Source organism: Spinacia oleracea, chromosome 1 (genome assembly GCF_020520425.1).
Source record: "Spinacia oleracea cultivar Varoflay chromosome 1, BTI_SOV_V1, whole genome shotgun sequence".
In the NCBI taxonomy this organism is placed as follows: domain Eukaryota; kingdom Viridiplantae; phylum Streptophyta; class Magnoliopsida; order Caryophyllales; family Amaranthaceae; genus Spinacia; species Spinacia oleracea.
Genome location: NC_079487.1, coordinates 128304160 through 128313453, shown reverse-complemented (window position 1 = coordinate 128313453; position 9294 = coordinate 128304160).

The following is a 9294-nucleotide window of genomic DNA, read 5'->3' as shown; positions in this document are numbered from 1 at the left end:
ATCATCTTCAACATCAGTCAAGAGGATTGAGATAAATGATTTTTTAAGAAAAATAATAATTCATTACCCCCTAACCTTCTCCACCATAATTGACAATTATCTATCGACAATCGGCACACATCACCCATCTCCCATCGGAGACACCCCTCTAACTCTCTTTCTCTCTTTTTTTTTTTTTCTAGCTCTCTTTATCCTCCTCTATGAGACCATCATTCGTCCTTAATTGAAAGGTAACTACAGATTTCTATTATTTTCATTCAGTCATCTCTTTCTTCAGGTTAAATCCAATAGATATGGTGCCATGGTGGGGGAGAAAATGGGGGCCAACCCTCGAAGGTGGTACACGCAAGGAAGGCCACAAGGGATACCATAGCGAATTTCAATTATGGACTCCTGCCGCCAAATAATGGGAACGCAGAAAAGTACTCCCTCTTTATTTTAATTTTAAAAAGAGATACACTTTGACTGGCAGACAGTTTTAGAAGAGTGAGTTGAATTTATTAAAATAAGATGAAAGTTGGGTAATGGGTAAATTATTTATCCTATCCTATATAATAATAAAAAAAAAAGTCAGTGGAGTATGTAAGGCCTCCAAAACCTCATCCAAGCATTCTCATTCACTCCCTCCAAAAATACAATCCCTCCTAAACAACCATCACAAAATTTAAAAATTAAGTAAACAAATCCACGTCTAATAACTACCCAAAAAAAACTTACATAAAAAAAAAAACTAAATCTATGGTACACTTTTTCTTTCTTTCTCTGGTTTACTATTGTCTAAAGCCAAGGGGCATGGTACTTTCCAATAATCACAGACCCCAACTTCTCTTCTTCGATCGTCCCTCTCAATTCCTTTCATACTTTCTGTCAATTCCAGTTGAAGCAATCCTTGATTTTAGGGTATTGTTGAATTTTGGGGTTGAACTTTGATCCATAATTGGAAAATATTTCTCCAATTGATCTTCCAAATCAAAACTGCTTTCCAAAATGCATATGAAAGGTACGAACGTTTGCCTGCATTTTGATTTTCCATTAATGTAATCTATTAAGATGAACTACATTTTGCAATTGTTTTATTCGACTACTAATTTTTATATCAAATTCCTTAATCGCTGCCTAATTTTCTTATCATATTACTATAAATTAGTTATTTAAATTATTTTATTTGTCGAAATTATATTTGTTTTATTGAAGGATAATTAAATAAATTCAATGAAACTATATGGACATATGGTCGAAAAATCTAAAGGAAATTCCCCAAAATACATGTTTTCTTTGAATGCTTGATCTCTTCTATTGGAGTAGTGTGATGGTGAACTTGACTTTCAGTTTGAACTTTACAGGTAATTGTTGATTGTTGAACTTTACGGTTTATTTTTCATTTAACAATCATCCGGTTATGACTGATCGATTCTATAGTTGAGTATTGTTTATACTTCGTATGATATCAGCAAAAAGCTCCAATGGTACGGTGCTTCTTTTATAGGTAATGTTGTAGTTATTACGTTTTAAGAAACCATACTATGTCCGAGTTTTGTGTGTAATTCATTCATTCATTCCTCATTTATGTAGGTTCTCGATCACCTCTCACAAAGAGGAACTATTGTAATTCGTGTAAATCTATATAAACTATATTATGTTGATGAGGTAATAATTAATTATGGATGGATTATCGCAATGATGTTTCAGGAATTCAAGCAGAAAAATTCTCATTATGATCATCCATAAAGAGGTTATTTTTTAATTTTATGTTTAGCTATACTATTACGGCAATTGATACGGAGTATATAGATAAGAAGATGATCTAATTATTTTTTCCTATATCTTCCTCTCTTATAGATGTTAGATTTTTTTTCCCGCTTTTTTCCCAATATTTTGTTGATATTTTCAATTATAATCTTGATTGATTTTATAATCCTTTGGTTGATATTGTGAGTTGTTTCTTCAATGTATGTTGTGAGTTGTTTCTTCAATGTTTGTGAGTTGTTTCTTCAATGTTTATTTACCTAATTTGTTTTACGCAGTTTACGTTAAAGTAAAATAAGGGATAAAATGTTGTTGTATTTTGTTGATCCTAGATAATAGATTACGGTGGTGTCAGCAAGACGCAAGTGAGAATGAAGGTATTCAGGTATACGAAATAGAGTATTACGAGTCGTCAGTGATTGCATGATTGTATTACTTGGATAATTTTTGTTTTGTTTTTTTGGTTGATTTCTTTCTTGCGTATATGTAAGTTTTTGTTCTTAATCATTTACTGTCACAATTTTGATCAAAATCTTACATACTCGGACCTTTTGACTATCAAATCTATGCATGCCCATGCTTTTGTGAGTTAGGTTGCTAGAGGGGACGCGAAGAAGACATTGGTGGCGCCACCCCCTTCATATGTTATACAAAGTAGCTTCTTTGCTTATGTTTACTACCATTCAAAGAGTCCAAAATTGCGTTTTGGGATTAGCCATGATCGTCTTTGCTAACTGCCACTATCATAATTGGAGATCTCATGGGCAGCTCCATCACCAATGGTTACCTTAATGAATCTTATTATTATTATTATTATTATTATTATTATTATTATTATTATTATTATTATTATTATTTATTTATTATTTATTTTATTTTATTATTATTATTATATAGAAGCGATTACACAAAGTTGGATGGGAGCCTAGCCACTAATTGGGCTCCGATACCCTTATTCAAAGCAAAACACAAACGATGAAAAAGAAAAGAACGAATGTTAGCAGCAACCGAGTTACTCTGAGCAACCCATGAGACCCTAGACATGAACTCGAGGGCATCACTCCCTAGTTCTCCAAAGGTGGAGAAAGCAAAAGCGATAAAACCATATTTGTTGCCTAAGCACTTCGCTTCATACTTCTTCTTCTTCCTGGCAACAGCATTAGCGACAGCAACCCCAGGAGCAAAAGCATCAACACCTGGCCCGGTGAAGGGAGAGATACCTATGACATCTAAGCATACATTTTTCCCTTTGTCCCAAGAGTAGACAAAAAGGTCTGCAGGACGGAAATCTCTCCCTTCCTCAGACAGAAATCCCAAAGGCATCTCCTTCTGCACAACAACCCCAGCCTGCGAACAGATATCCCCTAACACATCTCGAACCAAGTTATGGTGAAATTTCAAGCCAACATCATTACCACAATGCACTGCATGATCCCCGAAACGATCTATGATTTTCGAAGAGCAGCAAGGACAAGTAAAGTCAGGAGGGAACATAGGAATCGCAAGGCGATAACACAAAACACACCTGAATTGCCTTGGGTGCATCGTCTTCCCTAACCCCTCAATAGGGAGGGCTCTCAAGAAGTCTAAGGAATGTGCCGCTCGGTTGCTAATGAATATAGCCTTTTCTCTGGAACTCGGGTTGTGTTGTCCCATCATCTTCTTCTCTACCATATCAAAGTACACTGTAGCCAACTTTTTCATAAACGGGGGGGGGGGGGGGGGGGGGGGGTTGGTACCACACGGCAGAGATCGAGAGGATCGAAATGACACAAATCCCGAAAGTTATTTAAAGCTAAATCACAAGCAAGGCCCAAAACAGAGTCACCACCACACCCAAGCAGTCTGTTCTGGAGATCAAGAGACTGGAGACGCGAGGCAACAAAAGCATATGCGGAAGAATCCTGCGCGGTGTAGACCCCGAAACCACCCAACCGAAAAGGTAAAGTGGCACACCGCCACTGCCAATCTCCAAAGTCCGCACCACCATCCACAATAATATCCTGAAGAACCCTCCTTAAGGCGAGATCAAAGGAAATAGGAGCAGACTCGAGCATATGCGGCGGACAAGTCCGTAAAGAGAAGTACAGATGACTAACTCCCACACAACACCGCAGAAGAAGGAGCTCCGATTGAGGATCATTAAGCTCAGCCACGGCCTCCATCAAACCCACAGTCTTAGCGACTCTTTCCTCTATCGAGCGACTGCAAAAGTCAGCCTTCAAGCTAATTGGCCCACCCAGAAGCTTGACTCCATCCCTGGGACGGGCAATACTAGGAGGGAAAAGTGTGGAATCGAAGCTCCTCGGATCAGGAGTAGGCCAAAAGATTTCCGTTTTCTCAACATTTAAATGCAACCCCATTGCCGGACCCTCAGAAGTGATCACCTGCAAAGCCGAAGAAACCAAAGCAGTGTCCCCAATAATGGTACCGTCGTCGAGGTACCAGGCCATGAAATCAAGATTGCATTTTTCGTTGATCAGATGGACAAGCGGATGCAAGGTAAGCGCAAACAACAAAGGCCTCAAAGGATCACCCTGCTGAACCCCCTGGGAAGAAAGAAAGATAGAGCCCTCATAATACAACCTAGTCGGCCGGGCATAACAGAATTCAACCCAAGGAGTGAGCGAAGGACATCGACGCCAGACCTCCCTAAGCATAGTACTACGGTCTATCAAGTTAAAGGCATTGCTAAAATCAACCAGAAGCATAGACATGCTGCTCACCTCTCCCTTGGCCTCGACCAACCTGTTGACAGCATGGAGAATAGCCTCACTCCCGTTAGGCACACCCACCCCGAACTGAAAATCCTCAAGATAACTACCAACCTCCTTCCCGATCACGACAGCAGCGACCTTGGATACAAGTCTCCTCCAAACCGTCCCAACAGCAATAGGGCGGATACCCCTCCAGGCTTAAGAAAAGGCGTAAGAGGGGCACTAGCAATAAACTCACCCAAAGAAGCAGGACACTTACCAGCAAGTAACAGATTAACCACCGCAGTAATAGAGGTGGCTAAGTCATCAGCCACTGCAACAACAGCCTTACCAAGCGCATCCACAACATGCTGGGCCCGTAAACCATCACGCCCGCAGGAGGTTCCCGTGGGGAAACTACGAATCCTGCTCAAAACAACATCTTTAGGGGCCGAGACCGCCTCGACATCAGCACAAAAGGGAGGCAGGGCCGGACACGACGCTACTGGGTGCTTCTTCTCTAACTCCCGCAGAGTCTCCTCAGTACCAGGTGCAATCCCCGAGGAAGTCAAAACCCTAACAGTAGCAGTGAAATGACCATCAATGACTTTCCTCATACATTGCCTCCTGTTCAACGCATCAGAACTCACCTTCTTCCTCACCCCCTCCCCTTCCCCCTCCACCATGGCGGAACGACGATCACCCTCCTTAAGAAGCTCTCTAACCAGAACCTCAGGTCCGCCCGGCTCTCTCCAGAACTGAAGAGCCCTCGAAATACCATCAACCTGACTACACCCCTTCTTTCCCGACTTCTTATCAGAACGTGAACGGATAACCCTAAGGGTGCACAAAGGAAGAATGAGCAAAAGGATGCAAGAGGGAAGGTCATGCGGGGAAGCAACCACCTTATCTAGCGCAGCTTTAAGGCATCGAGAAAAACCAAGCCGATTTGCTCTGGGGATACTTTTGACCGTACGACACTTGCCAGCCAAAACCCCATGCAGTAAGACAGTATCAAAAAAGGAAGGAGAAGAGGCAACAGAACCACCAAAAGAACCAATAGAACCATCAGCCAAACCGACAAGCGGAACAGCCCTAGAAGGCTCGGGTATACCGAGGATCGCAACCTCCTCAAAAGTATGGGCACAAACCACCAAACCATCAACATGCTTACAATTCTTACTAAAAGTGTGAGTGCAAAAACACTCACCACAAAGCCAAATACCAGCCTGGTGAAGCGCGAAATCTAAAGCAGAGAATAAAGAAAAATCCCGTCCAACATTGGCTTTGTGAGAAGCCTTCAAAGCACTATCTTTAAAATGACGAGCCCCCAGATGATCAATGAAATACTTCTTGGATAACCCCCTCCCACCCCCACTATTTCACCCATCACACCCTTTAAAAGGGCACGAGATCCGAAGAACCATAACACACCAAACACCACCCGACACCAAACACCAAACACAAAACACCACACAACACCACTCAACACCCACGAAATTCATTGCCAAACACCAAAAGGCAACACCAATACTCCAAACTAAAAAGCAACACCAACACCAAAAAGCAACACCAAAGCAACTACACCCACGAACCTCAAGCAAAGTCAAAACAACACGCAAATACAAAGAACAAGAACAAAGTCAAAGACAAGAACAAAGTCAAAGAACTCACGTACACCAACCAAATCTCCACAATGAATAAACAAAGATCTCCACAATGAATAAACAAAGAACTCACAATGCACAAAGAGCCATTGCCGAAACGAACATAAAACGTAACACAACCAAATGACTATACCGGAACAATGACCGTACTACTGCTGCAAACAACCTGCCGAACCGGAAAAACCACCGCACTACTGCTGCAATATCGCACACCAACACCGCAACACAGGACCGAAACCAATGCACTACTGCTGCAATACCGCACCACAGGGCTGAGAAAACCGGTCACCACCACCGTCGTCCCGACACTAACACAAGCCCGGCAACAGCAAACCGAACGCGCCGCCTTCGAAACACCCTCCTTCGAAACACCCTCCTTCAAAACACCTACGAATCCTTCGAACCAAACCGAATGCGCCGCCAGACCCAGACCCAAACGCTGCCGGTTACTGCACCGCCTTCAACCTCCGATGCCGGTCCCTCCGTCGTAGGCGCCGGAAATGGACGTGCTGCCCTAAACTGCCCCAATCGCCATAATCGCCCTTGCTTATTATTATTATTATTATTATTATTATTATTATTATTATTATTATTATTATTATTGTTGTTGTTGTTGTCGTTGTTGTTCGATATGTATAATTGTTTTGTTTCTTGATAAGGCTGACTTTTGGGAATAATTAGGAAAGGGGCATTTCTACTAATAAGACTATGTTTTATATAGCCATATAGGCTTTAATGGATTACAAATTCTTAGATCGAGCATTTATTTAATTAAATGTCGTTCTTATATTGTTTTCATATTCATGCAGGTGGTGCAATTTGATGTTACCTATTTTTACTTGGAGTAAACAATGACTTTCGTGAGGTCCAAACGACTGGGTTACAACAATAGGTCTTATTAAGATCCTTTAGGTGTAGTTTTACGCTATCTCCCATTTTCAAGTTTACAAACTTTGCAAATGAATTAGTTATAAACGAACTTGAGTTAGCCTTTAAATTATGTCTCTCTTTCATTTTCGGACAAAAACTTTATATTAAAATCTATAGGGTCGCAAAAAAAATTATATTTGTTTTTCTATTGTAAAAATAATCCGCACAATTTAATCCCATTAATTTTTGTGAATATTTTTTGATTTTATGTATTAACAAAGCCCCGTGCATTAGCACGGCCGGGCATACACTAGTTCTAGTAATAATAAAAGTAAATGGTTTTGTTGTCTTTCTTTCTCTTAGTTTCCTCTCGGTTATCCATATCATGCAATGTAAGATAGTACGTAGTACAAAAAAATTAAGGTTTAATTTTTTGCCCCTTCGTTAGTTTTCCTCTATCATTTATCCGTTGTCTAGATTAAAAATGAACATTTTTGGAATGGGAGATGACTAGATTAAAAAGTTCCAAACTAAAAAGAATTGGGTATTGCTATAATCAAAACAGAATTTGAAGGCCGAAAGCCCAAATTGTACTCCGTAGCATTATTGTCAGTTTCTTCTCCAAGTCTCCACATTTCTCCTTCTAGTACCTGAAACTGATAAGGTGCTGAAACTGATAAGGTAGCTGATTATGTTGTCTGTTTGGTAGAACTAATTTTATAAGTACCTGAAATTTTTAGTAGTTTAATTGACATTCTATATATTTTAACATCTATAATTATTTTAATTGATATATTACTCCATAAAAAATTAGTAGTTCGAGATAGCTATTATTCTTAAATATAAATAATTCATGCTATAAATCTAAAAATATTTTTAATACAAAAATCCCGATAACTTTTATGCAAAGCACCCTCAAAGAAATACAAAAACAGGTTCAGTTGTCAATAACTTCATATACAAAGCACCCTCAAAGAAAGATAAAACAGTATCAATCAATCCTTTGTATGTTCTAACAAAAAACTGGTATGACAAGTGTCCTCTTCATATACCACCTATTTGATATATTTCCCATTAATAAGAATACTGCATAAAACTTCACATAATGTTAACACCCCTCTCTTGCTCAGTCGTTGCATAGTCTCCCTCCACACAGCACAACTGTCCATCACTGCTCAATGTGAAGTCACCATGTAATTCTAGCACCGACATCGCTACATTCTCCCTTTTCCAACTCTTCACCAATCACAGATGACTTACAACCCACCATCACCTATAATTCAATGTTTGACTGCAACATCTCCCACTATTATTGCAGGTTCAAATTGGTAAGGATTCTCAAAAAATGCAAGCTTTGTTCTCTTGGAAATTGGTCATAGAAGACCATCAATTTCAGTAATGAAACGAAGGGAAAACGCCACCACTTCATCTTTTCTCTCCATCTATAGGCATTATTGGCTCAAAAATCCCAATCACAATTCCTCATACTGTATTAATTGATCCAATTTTTTTCCCAGTTTTGTATTAATTTGGTTGTAATCAAATAACTGCACAATTATAGTTTACAATCAACCCCAAAAACTGCAATAAAAAACATAAGAATCAAACTAGAAAAATTGACAACAATTCATCATATAAGAAAAATATAGAGAAGCAGAAAGAAGCTTGACATACCGAACACGATTGTCGAGTTCTAGAGTGCTCTATTGACACTTTGTCAGGGGTGGATTATTTCACAAAGAAATCTAACGTTTCATTAAGGTTTTTTTTTTTTCATTATCTAGGAACCTATTATCAATTTTTTTTAAAGAAAAAATAATATTTCAAGAGCTGAAACTCAAACGTTATTCTGATTAATGTTTCAATATCAGTCAATTTATCCAACTTATATTTTATTTCAGTTGCCTGCCAAACACTCCTAATTGTTTAAGGTGACTTATCATATTAGCACCTAATCATTTAAGGTGACTGAAAGTGCTTAGTGCTTACCAAACAAACCCACTACCTTATCAGTTTCAGCTGCCTTATCAGTTTCAGGTTAATTTCAGCTAGTGTTGCCAAACAGACCCTAACTTCCCACTTCCCGGCTACTGCGTTGCCTCCTTAATTTCGGAGACAAGATCCTCCAAATTCAACTTCATCCATGTTTGAAATCGTGGATTAGCTCCGTACAATCGTGGGTAAACTTCTTCTTTCTTCTCCTATCTTCCTGTTTACAAATTACTCCCTCCGTCCCGGAATACTCGCAACGGTTTGACTTTTTGCACTATTCACATAATTCACTTTGACCCTATTTTATTTATAGTATATGAAAA